This window comes from Hemicordylus capensis, chromosome 2 (assembly GCF_027244095.1).
Source record: "Hemicordylus capensis ecotype Gifberg chromosome 2, rHemCap1.1.pri, whole genome shotgun sequence".
NCBI lineage: Eukaryota > Metazoa > Chordata > Lepidosauria > Squamata > Cordylidae > Hemicordylus > Hemicordylus capensis.
Window position 1 is genome coordinate 263369039 of NC_069658.1, and position 20179 is coordinate 263389217.

Below are 20179 nucleotides of genomic sequence, written 5' to 3' on the forward strand. Positions count from 1 at the left end.
CAGGCCAGGCCAGGCCAGGCCAGGCCCCACGGCCGCCCTTCCCCTTCTGGCCATCCCGCCGCCACCCCCTCTCGGCAGCCAGGCAATGTACCAGTTGCAGGGGAGTAACAGCAGGAGAGAAGGCATGCCCTCAACTCCTGCCTGTGAGCTTCCCAGAGGCAGCTGGTGGTGAGCCACTGTGTGAAACAGGATACTGGACTAGATGGGCCTTGGGCCTGATCCAGCCGGGCTGTTCTTATGTTCTTAGGAGTGTGATGTTCAGTGTGCTGATCCTTTTCTGCTCCTTCCCTCTTGACTTCTTCAGCTTTGAGGAAATCACAGGTGGATTTGACCAGCTCCCCAACAGCTTCTACCGCAGAATGCCCGGGACAGTCTGTCTGAACTGCACCGTAGAGAAGATTGTTGGGTCAGGAAAGAAAGTGAGGGTGTTTTTCCGCAAGCCTGGTAAAAGGGTCTTGTCATGTCAGACCGCTGACTATGTCCTTGTCACGGCCACCACAAAAGCCACACGACTCATCCAATTCCAGCCACCCCTTTCCTCTGTGAAGGCTCATGCTCTGCGTGCTTATCACTACCAGAGGCGTATCTAGGGAAAATAGTGCCTAGGGCAAGCACTGAAATTGCGCACCCTGTCCAAACATCTGACACCCATCTTTCAGATAACTTTACCATAATATCAGCTCAAAAATACAAGTCAAGCTCGTTAATCTTTTAATATTTCTAAAACTATTTAGCAGTGGACGTAGGCAGACCAAAAAATGCTGGAAAACTACAAATTTCAGTATGCTGGGGCTCATGAAATACCCAAATACTATATGGAGGTATACTTGGAAAACTAAATAGAAGTGTCTGTCTAATGCTCAAGTATGTAGTACACTGCTCTGGGCTCCTTGGAGGAGGAGCGGGATATAAATGTTAATAATAATAATAATAATAATAATAATAATAATAATAATAATACATAAGTTTTAAAAATAAATGGAAAATTTGACTTTTCCTAGATACTCTGAAAATAATGGAAGGATAAGCAGAATAAACTGGGTCACTGCTTGGAATATATTCTAGTATTTCAGAAAGACAGTTAAAATGAGAGAAAGAGAGCAAGAAACTCCCAGTAGGCCTTAATACTAAGGATTTCACACTGATTCAAAGACAAACTCACCATTAATAGTCATATTATTAAGACATCACATTTAACTCACTTATCACAAGAAGCAAAGTAAGAGCAAACCCTAGCTCCTAGATACAATCCTAGATCATATGTTTCAGCTCAGTATTCACAAGCCCTGATTCTCTGTACATAGTGCCAAACTAAATATGTGTACAGTGACTTATATTATATTATTTATTTTTACATGTAGCCCCTTCGGGGGGCTTCCTAAAGGCCGTGGGGGGGGCAGTCTGCAGAGGTTCCCCATCCCCCTGCTGGCCTCTAGGGCCTCACAGGGACCATTTGAGCATGTGTGGTGACCATTTTTAATTGTGTTTTTTTTTTAATGGCCGCTGAAAACAAAATGGACACCATGCATGCTCAAATGGCCACTTAGGCGTTCAGTTATTCTTCCGCCTCCGATTCTCTGCCCAACCTGATACCAGGAATTTTAATTACAACTCACCATTCATTAAAGCAGGTAGGGCACGTGCCCTGGGCGCCACTTGAAGGGGGGCGCCTTTTTGTAAAATTAATTTTTTAAAAAACAAATGGCTGCCAAAAACAAAATGGCCACCGTGCATGTTCAAATGGCCTCTGTGAGGCCCTAGGTCATGCCAGGCCTTGCAGAGGCTATTTGAACATGCGCGGTGGCCATTTTGTTTTCAGTGGCCATTAAAAAAAATTTTTTTTAAAAAAAATGGCCACTGCACATGCGCAAATGTTCCCTGTGAGGCCCTAGAGGCCAGTGGGGGGAGGAGGAACCTTTGCAAACCGCCCAGCCTTTAGGAAGCCCCCTGAAGGGGCTACAGGTAAAAATATATATATATATATAATATAAGTCACTGTACACAGATTCAGTTTGGCACTATGTACAGAGAATCAGGGCTTGTGAATACTGAGCTGAAGCTTATGAGCTAGGATTGTATTCATTTGCTCTGACTTTGCTTCTTGTGATGAGTTAAATGTGATGTCTTGCTAATATGGCAATTAATGGTGAATTTGTCTTTGAATCAGTGTGAAATCCTTAATATTAAGGCCCACTGGGAGTTTCTTGCTCTCTTTCTCACATTTTAACTGTCTTTCTGAAAGACTAGAATATATTCCAAGCAGTGACACAGTTTACTCTGCATATCCTTTAATTATTTACAGAGTATCTGGGAAAAGTCAAATTCTCCATTTATTTTTAAAACTTATGTAATGGTGATGCTACAATACACAGTAGAGAATTAGACAGGCACTTCTGTTTAGTTTTCCAAGTACACCACCACATAGTATTTGGGTATTTCATGAGCCCCCACATACTGAAATTTGTAGTTTTCCTGCATTTTTTGGTCTGGCTAAGTCCACTGCTAAAATAGTTTTTGAAAGATTAAAAGATTAACGAGCCTGACTTGTATTTTTCAGCTGATATTATGGTAAAGTTATCTCAAAGATGGGTGTCAGATGCTTGGACAGGGGGAGCAATTTCAGTGTTTGCCCTAGGCGCTATTTTCCCTAGATACGCCTCTGAATAGTGCTCCTTTTCCTTAGGTGCTCCTTTCAGTTGAAGGTAGTTGAAATATGTCACTTAATTATCATGGAGAGGAAAGCAGTGGGGGGGGGGCATTTAAAACTCTCATTTCTGGGGCCCACTCCAACCTTGCTAGCCCCTGCATCCTTCCCCACCACCCCCTTCTACTTCGCAGACCATTTCATGGCTTCAACACCTGCTCACTCCTCTTCTTCATTTTGGAAGTGGTGAAGTGCCCCCCAGAGCAGCAGCAGCGAGGGGGGGGGAGAGGATGGAGCAAAGCACGAGAGAAAGGCAGGCACAAGGAAAACTGCCGTCAAACCAACAAACAAAAAGACAATAAATCATTTCTTTTTACAAGTAAAAACGAGTTTATTCTTGTAATTAACTGCAATAAAAGTTACAGGAGTCCCTGGTTTCCCTCAGGTTCTCCTATCGCGGTTTCTCTCATTCATGGTCAGGTAACAGGGACCCACTTTCCATTATCACAGGGTTAATTTCAGGTGGATTTCATCTATAGGAATATTTTCCCCAGTGTGCTTTTTGTTGTTCTCGTATTACAGTGGTACTATATACCACTTATACCTTCTGGAATTATTAAAATCTGGGCTCAGATTCGTTTGGGAAGCGAAAGCGCCCGCCCGCCCCAATTCTGATTCTCAAACGATTCAAACAGGAGAAACGACACTACAACGTTGTAGGGGATTTCCACACACACTCTCCTCCATCCTGAGATGTTTGGAAAGAGAATGGGAACTAGATCCTACACCCACCAGGATTTCTCCAGTCAGATTTCCCTTCAGCAGCACGCTCCTAGAGCTAGATCTGCTTTATCGGTTGCTCTCTGGCTGTAAAGCAGCGCCCTGCCAAAATGCGGCCAGAGTGACGTCTCGCCAGATGACGTAATGTCAGTCAAAGCTCTTTTCTAGAATCTTCTAGAAACGTCGACCGTCACCTGGTATATCTGTCCCCGCGGGAAATATAAACGTTTGCAGCGCTGTTAATAATTTTATCCGGCCCCAATTCTTTTTGGTCAGCTGCTGGCAAGTTCCCGATTCACTCCATGATGGACAGATCAAGGGAAACCTACGTCGGTTGGTTCACCTGAGTAGAGATCTGACTTAGAGCAGGAGTATATTAGCCATGTACTTCTGACCAGCTTGATGCAGAAAAATGACAACTGTGTATGAGAAAACGTTACAGGAAATGACTAGGGAGTGACAAATGGCAGAAAACGAAAGTACTGTAGGAAAACGGGGGTGTTGAGCCTCACCCTTTCCCCCCTTAGTTTTTGAGAACCACGGGTGTGTCTTCCCTTTAAAAAAAAAAAAAACACACACACACACAACTGGTGGGCTGTTTAAAACCGCGGTGCATAGAAGTGCCTGCACAAAGCCGCCTGCCCCGCCACCCCTGATTTTCAGAAGATGAAAACAAGAGAAACGACATGGAAGCATGATGGTAGCAGAGTTCCACACACACCGCCGCCCCCCATTCTGAGATCCTTGGAAAGATCCATTTCATCGCTTCAACACCTATTCATTCACTCCTCTTCTTCATTTTGGAAGTGGCGAAGCAGCACTCCGCAAAGCGGAGGCGGAGCGGGGATGGAGTAGAGCACGAGAGGAAGGCAGGCACAAGGAAGACTGGCGTCAAACCAAACAAACAAAAAAGACAATAAACCATTAATGTTTACAAGTAAAAATAAGTTTATTCTTGTAATTATCAACAATGAAAATGACAGAGGAGACCCTCATCTTCCCACAGGTTCTCCTATCGTGGTTTCTCTCATTCATGGTCAGGTAATTGGGATCCGCTTTCCATTATTCACAGGGCTAATTTCAGGTGCTTTCCGTCTATATGAATATTTTCCCAATGTGCTTCCTGCCCTGTGTATAGGTTTCTCATGAGAACAATGAGATGTTCTGGGACACCCATTTTCCTAAGGGTATCCCACAACTTGACATGGTCGACACAATAGAAGGCTTTTCTGTAGTCAATAAAGCACATATGGACTTCTTTCTGGTATTCTTTGGCTTTCTCAGTTATCCGGCGTGCATCAGCAATGATGTCTCTTCTTCCTCGGCCATTTCTGAAACCACCTTGAACATCCGGCTTTTCCCTTTCCACATAGGGCTCTAATCTGCGTTGGATGATCCTGAGCATTATTTTGCTAGCATGTGAAATTAAGGATAGTGTGCGATGGTTTGCACAATCTGTTAAGTCTCCTTTCTTTGGTATGGGTATGTAGGGCATGGGTATGTAGACTGAATGTGGACTATATATTACATAGATATGGTATATATTGTAATTGTAACAGCTTCCAAGCAATACGCTTCCATTCCTGTAATTATGAGACAATATTCATGGTTCTGAGAATAACCATTCCTTCCATTCCATTCCTGTAATTATGAGACAATATTCATTGTTCTGAGAATAACCATTTCAATATGGATGTGGGGATGACTATAATTAACAAAAGGGCGAGATATTTTGCTGTATTCTTTTTTAGACTGCTAAAGAAACTTGGATCTGGTGTAGCTGACGGCAGTGAATTATACACATTTACCGGGCTGTTAAAAATCTGAACGGTCTTCGGTTCTTTTTGGTCAGCTGCTGGCACGTTTCCGATTTGAAGGGAAATGTTGTTCTCCTGAGCAGAGATCTGAGTTAGACCAGAAGTATTAGGCATGTCTAACTTCCTAGAAACATCTGACGAGGTATGGAGAAACGACATCCTAGTGAGCAGACGGTACAGTAAAGGCTGAGAAAGGAAGAAATGGCAGAAACGATCACTACACGGGCTTATATGTGAAGTCTACAGTACTAAAGTGTAGGTTAAAAGTGTAGACTGGCTACGCCCCTCCCGCCGCTGATTGGGCACTTACGATCACGTGTGTGATCTATCATTCTAAAGTGTCCTCAAAAGTGTAGACTGGCTAGTCCCCCACCGCTGATTGGTCTTGCACGGTCACGTGTGTGGTCTGTAGACTGGCTACACCCCTCCCGCCGCTCATTGGGCAATGGGCACGCACAAGTAAGACCTAAGACTCGGGAGAAGTCTCTTTCTACCACTCCCCCGGCCCTTCTTTTTTTTTTTAGTACTGTAAGTACTCATCAGATTAGGGGTAGCTCTTCTACCAACTCTCTGATCTTACCACCTGCAAGGGATGTTTGCAAAGTGCATGGTGAATCAGCTGTATTGCTACCGCAGGAGGGGAATCTCTGAAGCATTTCTGTCCCATCTTCTTCTTCCAACTAGCAGAAATGTGTCTGTTTTCCATCCTCCTCCCCCCACCCACCCACCGCCACCACCCCCTTCTACTTCGCAGACCATTTCATGACTTCAGCACCTGCTCACTCCTCTTCTTCATTTTGGAAGTAGTGAAGTACTCCTCAAAGCAGCGGGGGGTGTGGGGTGGAGGATGGAGCAAAGCACGAGAGAAAGGCAGGCACAAGGAAGACTGCTGTCAAAAAAAATTAAGACAATAAATCATTTCTTTTTACAAGTAAAAACGAGTTTATTCTTGTAATTATGACTCCCTCAGGTTCTCCTATCGTGGTTTCTCTCATTCATGGTCAGGTAATAGGACCCACTTTCCATTATTTCCATCGTTTTTCGGGCGGGCTATGGGGTGGAGACTGCCTTGGTCGGCCTGATGGATGATCTCCAATTGGGAATTGACAGAGGAAGTGTGACTCTGTTGGTCCTTTTGGATCTCTCCGCGGCTTTCGATACTATTGATCATAGTATCCTTCTGGAACGTCTGAGAATGTTGGGGGTGGGAGGCACTGTTTTACAGTGGTTCCGCTCCTACCTCTCAGACAGATTTCAGATGGTGTCGATTGGAGATTGTTGCTCTTCAGAATTTGAGCTTAAGTGTGGTTTCTCTCAACAGGGGCGTAGCCAGCCCGCTGGCGGCCCGTGTGCGGCCGTGGCAGGGGCCCCAATAGCCCCGACCCCCGTGTCTGATGTCAGACGCAGGGGATAGCCACGCCCCCGCGTCAGACGTCAGACGCAAGGGGCGTGGTCTGGCTCCAACTGCTGAAGGGGCCGCGCAGCCCCTTCGGCAGTTAGACCAAGTCTGGCGCTGCGTTCGCAGTGCAGCCCAGGAGCGGCTCTTCCCTGCAGGGAGGAGCCTCTCCTGGGCTGTGTTGCGAAGGCAGCGCCAGTCTTAGCTCCTGAAGGGGCCGCGCGGCCCCTTCAGGAGCTAGTTAGTCTGGCGCTGCGTTTGCAGCAAGCAGCCAGGAGCGACTTTTCGGTGCCACGCGGCCCCCTGCTCGGTAGCTAAACTACCGCCCCTACGTCTGACGTCAGACGTGGGGGGCGTGTCGGGGCCACTCTGGTGGCCCCTGATTGGCCACTGGCCCGGGTTCTTTGAACCCATTGGCCCAATGGTGGCTCCGCCCATGTCCCTCTAGGCTCCATACTTTCTCCAATGCTTTTTAACATCTACATGAAACCGCTGGGAGAGATCATCAGGGGATTTGGACCTGGGTGTTACCAATACGCTGATGACACCCAGATCTATTTCTCCATGTCAACCTCTTCAGGAGTTAGTTGCTAGTTATAACTTACAAAGCCCTAAATGGCTTAGGCCCTGGATATTTAAGAGAATGTCTTCTTCAGTACAAGCCCCACCGCCCATTGCGGTCATCTGAGAAGGTTCATCCCCAGTTGCCGCCAAGTCGTTTGGTGGCTACACAGAGACGGGCCTTCTCAGCTGCTGCCCCAAGATTGTGCAATGCGCTCCCTAATAAGATACGAGCCTCCCCATGTCTGGCAATTTTAAAGAAACTACTGAAAACGCATCTCTTTAACCAAGCTTTCTCAGCTTTCTAAAACTTGTTTTTAAATTGTTTTGGCTATTAAATTGGTGTTTTATGATGTTTTAATTATTAATTATTATTTTATGTAGTTTATCATTTTTGTTTTGTTAATTGATTTTAACGGTGTTTTAATGTAAACGGCCCTAAGCCTTTTGGAAGGGCGGTATAAAATTTTAATAATAAATAAATAATCAATAAATTATCACAGGGTTAATTTCAGGTGAATTTCATCTATATGAATATTTTTTCCAGTGTGCTTTTTGTTGTTCTCTTATAGTGGTACTATACACCACGTACACCTTCTTGAATTATTAAAATCTGTTTGGGCGCAGATTTGTTTGGGAAGCGAAAACCACCCACCCGCCCCTAATTCTGATTCTCAAAAGATTCAAACAGGAGAAACGACATTAAAAATGTTGTAGGGGATTTCCACACACACTGTCCTCCATCCGGAGATGTTTGGAAAGAGAATTGGAGCTAGATCCTACACCCACCGGGATTTCTCCAGTCAGATTTGGAAATTTAAAAAGCCCCCTCAGTATCAATGGCTTCTTTTAGAGCTAGATCTGCTTGCTCTCTGGCTCTAAAGCAGCCTTAGTGTGCCCTGCCAATCCCGCAGTTCCTCCCGTCAAACTCACATAGGTTGGTTGCACATAAGCAGGGCTAGAAGCATATCCCTAGGAGCTGTTATCAAAAGTATCAACACAGCACCAAACTAGGAACGTGTATTTCTACGTCCATATCCTTTTTCTAAATACTTGGGCAAATACGCCCCTAGGGTGTTTCCAGACCTGAAGACTGGGCATTAATTAAAATTAGTGGGCTCAGGCGCAGAGCATCTGTGCCTGTAGTTGGGCCAGCCGGCTTTATCCATCCCCCGCCTCCCACTTCTCGGGCACCTCCCCACTATCACGTAGTTGCGCTGCTGCTGCCACTACCGCCTCCTCATCCTGGTGGCCAGGCCAGGCCAGGCCCCACGGCCGCCCTTCCCCTTCTGGCCATCCCGCCGCCACCCCCTCTCGGCAGCCAGGCAATGTACCAGTTGCAGGGGAGTAACAGCAGGAGAGAAGGCATGCCCTCAACTCCTGCCTGTGAGCCTCCCAGAGGCAGCTGGTGGTGAGCCACTGTGTGAAACAGGATACTGGACTAGATGGGCCTTGGGCCTGATCCAGCCGGGCTGTTCTTATGTTCTTAGGAGTGTGATGTTCAGTGTGCTGATCCTTTTCTGCTCCTTCCCTCTTGACTTCTTCAGCTTTGAGGAAATCACAGGTGGATTTGACCAGCTCCCCAACAACTTCTACCACGAAATGCCCGGGACAGTCTGTCTGAACTGCACCGTAGATCGTTCGTTAAGGAAAGAAAGTGAGGGTGTTTTTCCGCAAGCCTGGCAAAAGGGTCTTTCTTGTCATGTCAGACCGCTGACTATGTCCTTGTCAAGTGTAGACTGGCTAGTCCCCCACCGCTGATTGGTCTTGCACGGTCACGTGTGTGGTCTGTAGACTGGCTACACCCCTCCCGCCGCTCATTGGGCAATGGGCACGCACAAGTCAGACCTAAGACTCGGGAGAAGTCTCTTTCTACCACTCCCCCGGCCCTTCTTTTTTTTTAGTACTGTAAGTACTCATCAGATTAGGGGTAGCTCTTCTACCAACTCTCTGATCTTACCACCTGCAAGGGATGTTTGCAAAGTGCATGGTGAATCAGCTGTATTGCTACCGCAGGAGGGGAATCTCTGAAGCATTTCTGTCCCATCTTCTTCTTCCAACAAGCAGAAATGTGTCTGTTTTCCACCCTCCCCCCCACCCACCACCACCGCCACCACCCCCTTCTACTTCGCAGACCATTTCATGACTTCAGCACCTGCTCACTCCTCTTCTTCATTTTGGAAGTAGTGAAGTGCTCCTCAAAGCAGCGGGGGGTGTGGGGTGGAGGATGGAGCAAAGCACGAGAGAAAGGCAGGCACAAGGAAGACTGCTGTCAAAAAAAAATTAAGACAATAAATCATTTCTTTTTACAAGTAAAAACGAGTTTATTCTTGTAATTATGACTCCCTCAGGTTCTCCTATCGTGGTTTCTCTCATTCATGGTCAGGTAATAGGACCCACTTTCCATTATTTCCATCGTTTTTCGGGTGGGCTATGGGGTGGAGACTGCCTTGGTCGGCCTGATGGATGATCTCCAATTGGGAATTGACAGAGGAAGTGTGACTCTGTTGGTCCTTTTGGATCTCTCCGCGGCTTTCGATACTATTGACCATAGTATCCTTCTGGAACGTCTGAGAATGTTGGGGGTGGGAGGCACTGTTTTACAGTGGTTCCGCTCCTACCTCTCAGACAGATTTCAGATGGTGTCGATTGGAGATTGTTGCTCTTCAGAATTTGAGCTTAAGTGTGGTTTCTCTCAACAGGGGCGTAGCCAGCCCGCTGGCGGCCCGTGTGCGGCCGTGGCAGGGGCCCCAATAGCCCCGACCCCCGTGTCTGATGTCAGACGCAGGGGATAGCCACGCCCCCGCGTCAGACGTCAGACGCAAGGGGCGTGGTCTGGCTCCAACTGCTGAAGGGGACGCGCAGCCCCTTCGGCAGTTAGACCAAGTCTGGCGCTGCGTTCGCAGTGCAGCCCAGGAGCGGCTCTTCCCTGCAGGGAGGAGCCTCTCCTGGGCTGTGTTGCGAAGGCAGCGCCAGTCTTAGCTCCTGAAGGGGCCGCGCGGCCCCTTCAGGAGCTAGTTAGTCTGGCGCTGCGTTTGCAGCAAGCAGCCAGGAGCGACTTTTCCGTGCCACGCGGCCCCCTGCTCGGTTGCTAAACTACCGCCCCTACGTCTGACGTCAGACGTGGGGGGCGTGTCGGGGCCACTCTGGTGGCCCCTGATTGGCCACCGGCCCGGGTTCTTTGAACCCATTGGCCCAATGGTGGCTCCGCCCATGTCCCTCTAGGCTCCATACTTTCTCCAATGCTTTTTAACATCTACATGAAACCGCTGGGAGAGATCATCAGGGGATTTGGACCTGGGTGTTACCAATACGCTGATGACACCCAGATCTATTTCTCCATGTCAACCTCTTCAGGAGTTAGTTGCTAGTTATAACTTACAAAGCCCTAAATGGCTTAGGCCCTGGATATTTAAGAGAATGTCTTCTTCAGTACAAGCCCCACCGCCCATTGCGGTCATCTGAGAAGGTTCATCCCCAGTTGCCGCCAAGTCGTTTGGTGGCTACACAGAGACGGGCCTTCTCAGCTGCTGCCCCAAGATTGTGCAATGCGCTCCCTAATAAGATACGAGCCTCCCCATGTCTGGCAATTTTAAAGAAACTACTGAAAACGCATCTCTTTAACCAAGCTTTCTCAGCTTTCTAAAACTTGTTTTTAAATTGTTTTGGCTATTAAATTGGTGTTTTATGATGTTTTAATTATTAATTATTATTTTATGTAGTTTATCATTTTTGTTTTGTTAATTGATTTTAACGGTGTTTTAATGTAAACGGCCCTAAGCCTTTTGGAAGGGCGGTATAAAATTTTAATAATAAATAAATAATCAATAAATTATCACAGGGTTAATTTCAGGTGAATTTCATCTATATGAATATTTTTTCCAGTGTGCTTTTTGTTGTTCTCTTATAGTGGTACTATACACCACGTACACCTTCTTGAATTATTAAAATCTGTTTGGGCGCAGATTTGTTTGGGAAGCGAAAACCACCCACCCGCCCCTAATTCTGATTCTCAAAAGATTCAAACAGGAGAAACGACATTAAAAATGTTGTAGGGGATTTCCACACACACTGTCCTCCATCCGGAGATGTTTGGAAAGAGAATTGGAGCTAGATCCTACACCCACCGGGATTTCTCCAGTCAGATTTGGAAATTTAAAAAGCCCCCTCAGTATCAATGGCTTCTTTTAGAGCTAGATCTGCTTGCTCTCTGGCTCTAAAGCAGCCTTAGTGTGCCCTGCCAATCCCGCAGTTCCTCCCGTCAAACTCACATAGGTTGGTTGCACATAAGCAGGGCTAGAAGCATATCCCTAGGAGCTGTTATCAAAAGTATCAACACAGCACCAAACTAGGAACGTGTATTTCTACGTCCATATCCTTTTTCTAAATACTTGGGCAAATACGCCCCTAGGGTGTTTCCAGACCTGAAGACTGGGCATTAATTAAAATTAGTGGGCTCAGGCGCAGAGCATCTGTGCCTGTAGTTGGGCCAGCCGGCTTTATCCATCCCCCGCCTCCCACTTCTCGGGCACCTCCCCACTATCACGTAGTTGCGCTGCTGCTGCCACTACCGCCTCCTCATCCTGGTGGCCAGGCCAGGCCAGGCCCCACGGCCGCCCTTCCCCTTCTGGCCATCCCGCCGCCACCCCCTCTCGGCAGCCAGGCAATGTACCAGTTGCAGGGGAGTAACAGCAGGAGAGAGGGCATGCCCTCAACTCCTGCCTGTGAGCCTCCCAGAGGCAGCTGGTGGTGAGCCACTGTGTGAAACAGGATACTGGACTAGATGGGCCTTGGGCCTGATCCAGCCGGGCTGTTCTTATGTTCTTAGGAGTGTGATGTTCAGTGTGCTGATCCTTTTCTGCTCCTTCCCTCTTGACTTCTTCAGCTTTGAGGAAATCACAGGTGGATTTGACCAGCTCCCCAACAACTTCTACCACGAAATGCCCGGGACAGTCTGTCTGAACTGCACCGTAGATCGTTCGTTAAGGAAAGAAAGTGAGGGTGTTTTTCCGCAAGCCTGGCAAAAGGGTCTTTCTTGTCATGTCAGACCGCTGACTATGTCCTTGTCAAGTGTAGACTGGCTAGTCCCCCACCGCTGATTGGTCTTGCACGGTCACGTGTGTGGTCTGTAGACTGGCTACACCCCTCCCGCCGCTCATTGGGCAATGGGCACGCACAAGTCAGACCTAAGACTCGGGAGAAGTCTCTTTCTACCACTCCCCCGGCCCTTCTTTTTTTTTAGTACTGTAAGTACTCATCAGATTAGGGGTAGCTCTTCTACCAACTCTGATCTTACCACCTGCAAGGGATGTTTGCAAAGTGCATGGTGAATCAGCTGTATTGCTACCGCAGGAGGGGAATCTCTGAAGCATTTCTGTCCCATCTTCTTCTTCCAACAAGCAGAAATGTGTCTGTTTTCCACCCTCCCCCCCACCCACCACCACCGCCACCACCCCCTTCTACTTCGCAGACCATTTCATGACTTCAGCACCTGCTCACTCCTCTTCTTCATTTTGGAAGTAGTGAAGTGCTCCTCAAAGCAGCGCGGGGTGTGGGTTGGAGGATGGAGCAAAGCACGAGAGAAAGGCAGGCACAAGGAAGACTGCTGTCAAAAAAAAATTAAGACAATAAATCATTTCTTTTTACAAGTAAAAACGAGTTTATTCTTGTAATTATGACTCCCTCAGGTTCTCCTATCGTGGTTTCTCTCATTCATGGTCAGGTAATAGGACCCACTTTCCATTATTTCCATCGTTTTTCGGGTGGGCTATGGGGTGGAGACTGCCTTGGTCGGCCTGATGGATGATCTCCAATTGGGAATTGACAGAGGAAGTGTGACTCTGTTGGTCCTTTTGGATCTCTCCGCGGCTTTCGATACTATTGACCATAGTATCCTTCTGGAACGTCTGAGAATGTTGGGGGTGGGAGGCACTGTTTTACAGTGGTTCCGCTCCTACCTCTCAGACAGATTTCAGATGGTGTCGATTGGAGATTGTTGCTCTTCAGAATTTGAGCTTAAGTGTGGTTTCTCTCAACAGGGGCGTAGCCAGCCCGCTGGCGGCCCGTGTGCAGCCGTGGCAGGGGCCCCAATAGCCCCGACCCCCGTGTCTGATGTCAGACGCAGGGGATAGCCACGCCCCCGCGTCAGACGTCAGATGCAAGGGGCGTGGTCTGGCTCCAACTGCTGAAGGGGCCGCGCAGCCCCTTCGGCAGTTAGACCAAGTCTGGCGCTGCGTTCGCAGTGCAGCCCAGGAGCGGCTCTTCCCTGCAGGGAGGAGCCTCTCCTGGGCTGTGTTGCGAAGGCAGCGCCAGTCTTAGCTCCTGAAGGGGCCGCGCGGCCCCTTCAGGAGCTAGTTAGTCTGGCGCTGCGTTTGCAGCAAGCAGCCAGGAGCGACTTTTCCGTGCCACGCGGCCCCCTGCTCGGTAGCTAAACTACCGCCCCTACGTCTGACGTCAGACGTGGGGGGCGTGTCGGGGCCACTCTGGTGGCCCCTGATTGGCCACCGGCCCGGGTTCTTTGAACCCATTGGCCCAATGGTGGCTCCGCCCATGTCCCTCTAGGCTCCATACTTTCTCCAATGCTTTTTAACATCTACATGAAACCGCTGGGAGAGATCATCAGGGGATTTGGACCTGGGTGTTACCAATACGCTGATGACACCCAGATCTATTTCTCCATGTCAACCTCTTCAGGAGTTAGTTGCTAGTTATAACTTACAAAGCCCTAAATGGCTTAGGCCCTGGGTATTTAAGAGAACGTCTTCTTCAGTACAAGTCCCACCACCCATTGCGGTCATCTGAGAAGGTTCATCCCCAGTTGCCGCCAACTCGTTTGGTGGCTACACAGAGACGGGCCTTCTCAGCTGCTGCCCCAAGATTATGGAATGCGCTCCCTAATAAGATACGAGCCTCCCCATGTCTGGCAATTTTTAAGAAACTACTGAAAACGCATCTCTTTAACCAAGCTTTCTCAGCTTTTTAAAATGTGTTTTTAAATTGTTTTGGCTGTTTAATTGGTGTTTTAGGATGTTTTAATTATTAATTATTTTATGTAGTTTATCATTTTTTTTTGTTAATTGATTTTAACGGTGTTTTAATGTAAACGGCCCTAAGCCTTTTGGAAGGGCGGTATAAAATTTTAATAATAAATAAATAATCAATAAATTATCACAGGGTTAATTTCAGGTGAATTTCATCTATATGAATATTTTTTCCAGTGTGCTTTTTGTTGTTCTCTTATAGTGGTACCAGGGGCTTATCTATGGTAGGGCAGGCAGGGCATGTGCCCTGGGCACCACTTGAAGGGGGGCGCCATTTTTTAAAATGAAAATAATGGCCACCAATAACAAAATGGCCACTGTGCATGCTCAAATGGCCTTTGTGAGGCCTTAGGCCAGGGTTTCTCAACGTGTGGGTCCCCAGATGTTATTGGTCTTCAACTCCCATAATCCCCAGCCCCAGTGGCCATGGGTTGGGAATTATGGGAGTTGAAGTCCAATTACATCTGGGGACCCACACGTTGAGAAACCCTGCCCTAGGCCATGACAGGCCTTGCAGAGGCCAATTGAGCATGAGCGGTGGCAATTTGGTTTCGGTGGCTGTTTTTAAATATATATATATATAAAATATGGCCACCACACATGCTCAAATGGTCCCTGCAAGACCCTCAGCTCGGGACGGGCTGCAGTGGTGAATTAAGAAGCCAGTGGGGTGTGGGGAAACCTTTGCAGACTCCCCGCCATGGCCTGTAGGAAGCCCCTCCAAGGGGCTACAGGTTAAATTTTTTTTAAAAAAATTAATATAATATAAGTCACTGTACACAGATTCAGTTTGGCACTATGTACAGAGAATCAGGGCTTGTGAATACTGAGCTGAAGTTTATGAGCTAGGATTGTATTCATTTGCTCTTACTTTGCTTCTTGTGATAAGTGAGTTAAATGTGATGTCTTAATAATATGGCTATTAATGGTGAGTTTGTCTTTGAATCAGTGTGAAATCCTTAGTATGAAGGCCCACTGGGAGTTTCTTGCTCTCTTTCTCTCATTTTAACTATCTTTCTGAAATACTAGAATATATCCCAAGCAGTGACACAGTTTACTCTGCATATCCTTTAATTATTTTCAGAGTATCTGGGAAAAGTCAAATTCTCAATTTATTTTTAAAACTTATGTAATAGTGATGCTAAAATGCATAGTAGAGAATTAGACATTAGTTTTCCAAGTACACCTCCACATTTTATTTGGGTATTTCATGAGCCCCAGCATAGTGAAATTTGTAGTTTTCCAGCATTTTTTGGTCTGGCTACATCCACTGCTAAATAGTTTTTGAAATATTAAAAGATTAATGAACTTGACTTGTATTTTTGAGCTGATATTATGGTAAAGTTATCTGAAAGATGGGTGTCAGATGGCACAATTTCAGTGTTTGCCCTGGGCGCTATTTTCCCTAGATACACCTCTGGTTGTGACACCACAGTCCCAACTCTTACCACAGGGTGCCATTCATATGTCAGAGGCCTTGTTTTGAGTTTAATCACTGCAATTTAGTGCGATGACATCATTTATCCGGCGTAAAAAAGATGTCATTTTTCCGGATTGTTAGTTTTCATGAGACTGCTCCCGCTGCAGGTTTTACATTTTGACTGCGATTTCCCTGAATGAGGCATTTAGCCGCTTTTAAGAGGCTAATCTGGAAAATGCCCTGCTGTAGCTCCCCTGCAACTGGTATTTAGAGGCAACTTGCCTCTGAGGCTGGAGGTGGCCTATAGCCACCAGACTAGTAGCCATTAATAACTAGCCATCTATTCTGTATAGATGTATAGATATAGCCATCTCTTCCTCATGATAAACAGCCATACTATTCTAGTAGCCATCTCTTCTGTATGATAGAGTACATGGGGTCACCCAAGGAGCTACTATGGATTGCATATAAAGAATAGCTTTTGGAAGCGCCAGTAGCGTGACCAGGGTTCTTCTACTAGCTGATAACATTCTTTATGCCAAAGAAGATGCCATAATTTGCCTTTTGTGCAGTGCTTAGGACAAAACACTGCTCAGGACAAAGTTGCCTAAAAGCTATACCAGCTGACTAGGAAGTTCCTCCACTGAGAACAATGACACTTAAGTTAATTAAAAGTAGTTAAATGTCTGAGGTGCTGATGTTGTGTTTTGGGATGGAGTGTTTACCAGTTCTGAATTTTATAAACCCTTCAGTGTCCTGGTAGGTATGGGGAAGTAGGAATTTTGGTGTATGGGAGACCAAGCCACAAAGTCAAACTTACAGCTACCACTACAGTGAACATTTATATACCATTTCCCAATCAACATTCTCAAAGTGGTTTACACAGAAAAATAAATAGTGGATAAATAAATGATTCTCTGTCTCCAAAGGACTCATACTCTAAAAAGAAACATGTGGTAGACACCAGCAACAGCCACTGGACATATGCTGTGCTGGGGCTGGATAGGGCCAGATGCTCTCGCCGTGCTAAATGTATAGAGAATCACAACTTTAAAATATGTTTCTTGCTCAGTTAGCAGGGTCTCTTAGAATTTATATAGAGGATTTTGTATGCTGTTGGATGTCTCATAAAAATTTAGAAGAAGAAAAATGGAGGAAACCTGCAGTTAAAAAACAAGCAAACATATTTACCTAAATCCCCAAGTCCTTTGCTGTTAGAAATGCAGGGGGTGGGGGGTGTTGTCCTAAATTCAGAGGCTTTTAAAACTGTATTTTACAAGGGGGGTGTCTTAACTTCAGAATCATCTTCTATTTGAATAAATATGACAATGTGAATTTTGTCGGGAAAGTATTTGTATATACATGAAGTAGGAAGGGGAAGGGACATTCTCCTCACACAGGGCTGTGTTGAGAGTAGAGAAAATAGTCTCTCCACTGCGAAAGACAAACTATCTTTTTTTTGAGGGAAGTGGGAATTTAAGGAGAACACACACAAGCAAACTGGCTGGCTTTCAAATCACACAGGCTGGGCACATACACATTTTCAACCTGGGAGGGAAGAAACACATAACACACACAACCACACACACAAATAAAATATAAGAGTTAGGTTTTTTAAAAAACTTTCCTTGGAGATGAGGGATACTAATGCACAGGCACATTCAAATGCAGAGTGACCAGGAACTCAAGAATGCAGCAGAACAATTAGGCTCCTTCTCCCCTTGGAAGGACAGGTCTGGCAGCCGAAGGGGAAATTGGCGCTCCCCCACCCACAAATGAGAATTATTAACCCTTTCCTTACTCTGAGATGACATGGCGGGGTATTGGGGGGTGGTGTGAATGGGGAGGGGCTTGCCTGGCAGGGAGGGCATGCCTGGGACCCCCAGCAGTGAGGGAGGATGGCTGCAGAAGCTTCTATGCTCACAATTTGGCACCCCACCCCACCCGCTGCTGCGGCTGCATCCCTGTGCTTCTTGCTTGGGGCGGGGGGTCGATCTCCACAACACACCAGAGATGCCAGCAGGCTAATTACTAAACCTCCGAGGCGGGAGCGGGGGCTGTGAGGAGTATCAGCAGATACTCCAATCACATCAGAGACAGGGAGGCAGAGGCGTATCTAGGGAAAATAGTGCCTAGGGCAAGCACTGAAATTGCTCCCCCTGTCCAAACATCTGACACCCATCTTTGAGATAACTTTACCATAATATCAGCTGAAAAATACAAGTCAGGCTCGTTAATCTTTTAATATTTCAAAAACTATTTAGCAGTGGATGTAGGCAGACCAAAAAATGCTGGAAAACTACAAATTTCAGTATGCTGGGGCTCATGAAATACCCAAATACTATGTGGAGGTGTACTTGGAAAACTAAACAGAAGTGCTTGTCTAATTCTCTATTATGCATTGTAGCATCACTATTACATAAGTTTTAAAAATAAATTGAGAATTTGACTTTTACCAGATACTCTGAAAATAATTAAAGGATATGCAGAGTAAACTGTGTCACTGCTTGGAATATATTCTAGTATTTCAGAAAGACAGTTAAAATGAGAGAAAGAGAGCAAGAAACTCCCAGTGGGCCTTAATATTAAGGATTTCACACTGATTCAAAGACAAACTCACCATTATTTGCCATATTTTAAAGACATATTTAACTCCCTTATCACAAGAAGCAAAGTAAGAGCAAATGAATACAATCCTAGCTCATAAGCTTCAGCTCAGTATTCACAATCCTAGCTCATAAGCTTCAGCTCAGTATTCACAAGCCCTGATTCTCTCCATATAGTGCCAATCTGAATATGTGTACAATGACTTTATATATATATATATATATATATATATATATATATATATATATATATATATATAGTACAGTTCCTGATTTTCATTCTCAAAGAGATTTTTGTTCTTTGTTTTCTCTGTCAAAAATCTGAGAGAAAGAGAGAGAGGGAGAGATCATATATTTATTTTTATTGGAGTCACTTAACATATAATTTACAGTCATGTACCAGCTTAAATGTTCACATTGACTCTGATGGATTTATGAACCTGCAACTGGTTTTAGTTTTGCAGTGCATGGGTATGTGCGTATTAGAAAAACAATTTCACAACAATGGAACTATAGGTATATATGATCATACTGACACTTGCATCTTGCAATTATTAAAGTCATAATTGTTTAAATCTTGCTGTGCAAAGTCACAGGGATAAGCGGGAGGAGATTGGACTTAACTGGAATAGCCCTTTCCCAAAAAAAATTGCTAGCTGTGTTAGGGAATTATGGAATGCGTTCAGCAATGAGTGAAAATAATTTGAGTCTTAGTCGTATTATTTATTTACAAATGAATTTTGGCCCGTTGAATAACGGGCGCTAGTAACGGCGCTCCTGGCCCCCCCGCCGCCATTCCCCCTCCCTCCGCCGTTCCCCCCCTACCTTTAAGGGCCAAATCGGCCCAGGCACTTGCCCCCGCCAGGCCGGGGAGACGGAGACCGAGGGCGGAGCGGAGGCCATGTAACTTTAAAAAAAAAATTTACTCCCGCGGCCGCCGCCGCCGACCGCCCACCCTCCCTCCCAGCTGCCGAGTCCCCCTTACCCTGGCCGACTGCTGTCGGCCGAAGACAGCCCTTAATTTAAGAGGCAGAGAGGAGCTCGCAAGCAGAGCTCCTCTCTGTGCAAAGCCTCTTGCCGAACTGCCGCTTTGGGCGCCCAAAGCAGCAGTTCGGCAAAAGGCTTTGCACAGAGAGGAGCTCTGCTTGCGAGCTCCTCTCTGCCTCTTAAATTAAGGGCTGTCTTCGGCCGACAGCAGTCGGCCAGGGTAAGGGGGACTCGGCAGCTGGGAGGGAGGGTGGGCGGTCGGCGGCGACGGCCGCGGGAGTAAATTTTTTTTTAAGGTTACATGGCCTCCGCTCCGCCCCCGGCCTCCATCTATTTTGGCCGAGGCGGCGGCTCCGCCGCCACCTCGGTCACTTTCCCGCCGCCTCCTCTCCGGCTTCTTCGGGGCGGCCGCTTCTGGCCACCCAAGATGGCTGCCAGGTGCCGGCGAGCGTATCTCCCTTGCCCTGTTCTGCGCCTGCGCTTCGCGCAGGCGCAGAACAGGGCATGGAGGCACGGACACACGCTTGGTGTCCGTCCACGGACGGACACCAAGCGTTTTATTAGAGAGGATTACATTTATATACCACCCCATCCAAACAGCTCTGATCTTGCCAAAAGAATGCATACATGTTTAGTTCTGAGGTGTACCAACAGTGCAATATTACCCTATTAGGACATGGCAGTGGCATTTTAGCTTGGTACAATAGTAATAACATCCTGATGTCAGATAGATCCAAATTAAACCCAGAACCTAAGGATGTCCTAAAACCGAAGATGTTTATACTATTTCCTGAACAGTTAAACGTTATCTCAGGAAACTTTACAACAATCTTATAAAGCATATCAGTTATCTTGTTATTTCCATATTGCAGATAGATAGGAACATAGGAACATAGGAAGCTGCCATCTACTGAGTCAGACCATAGGT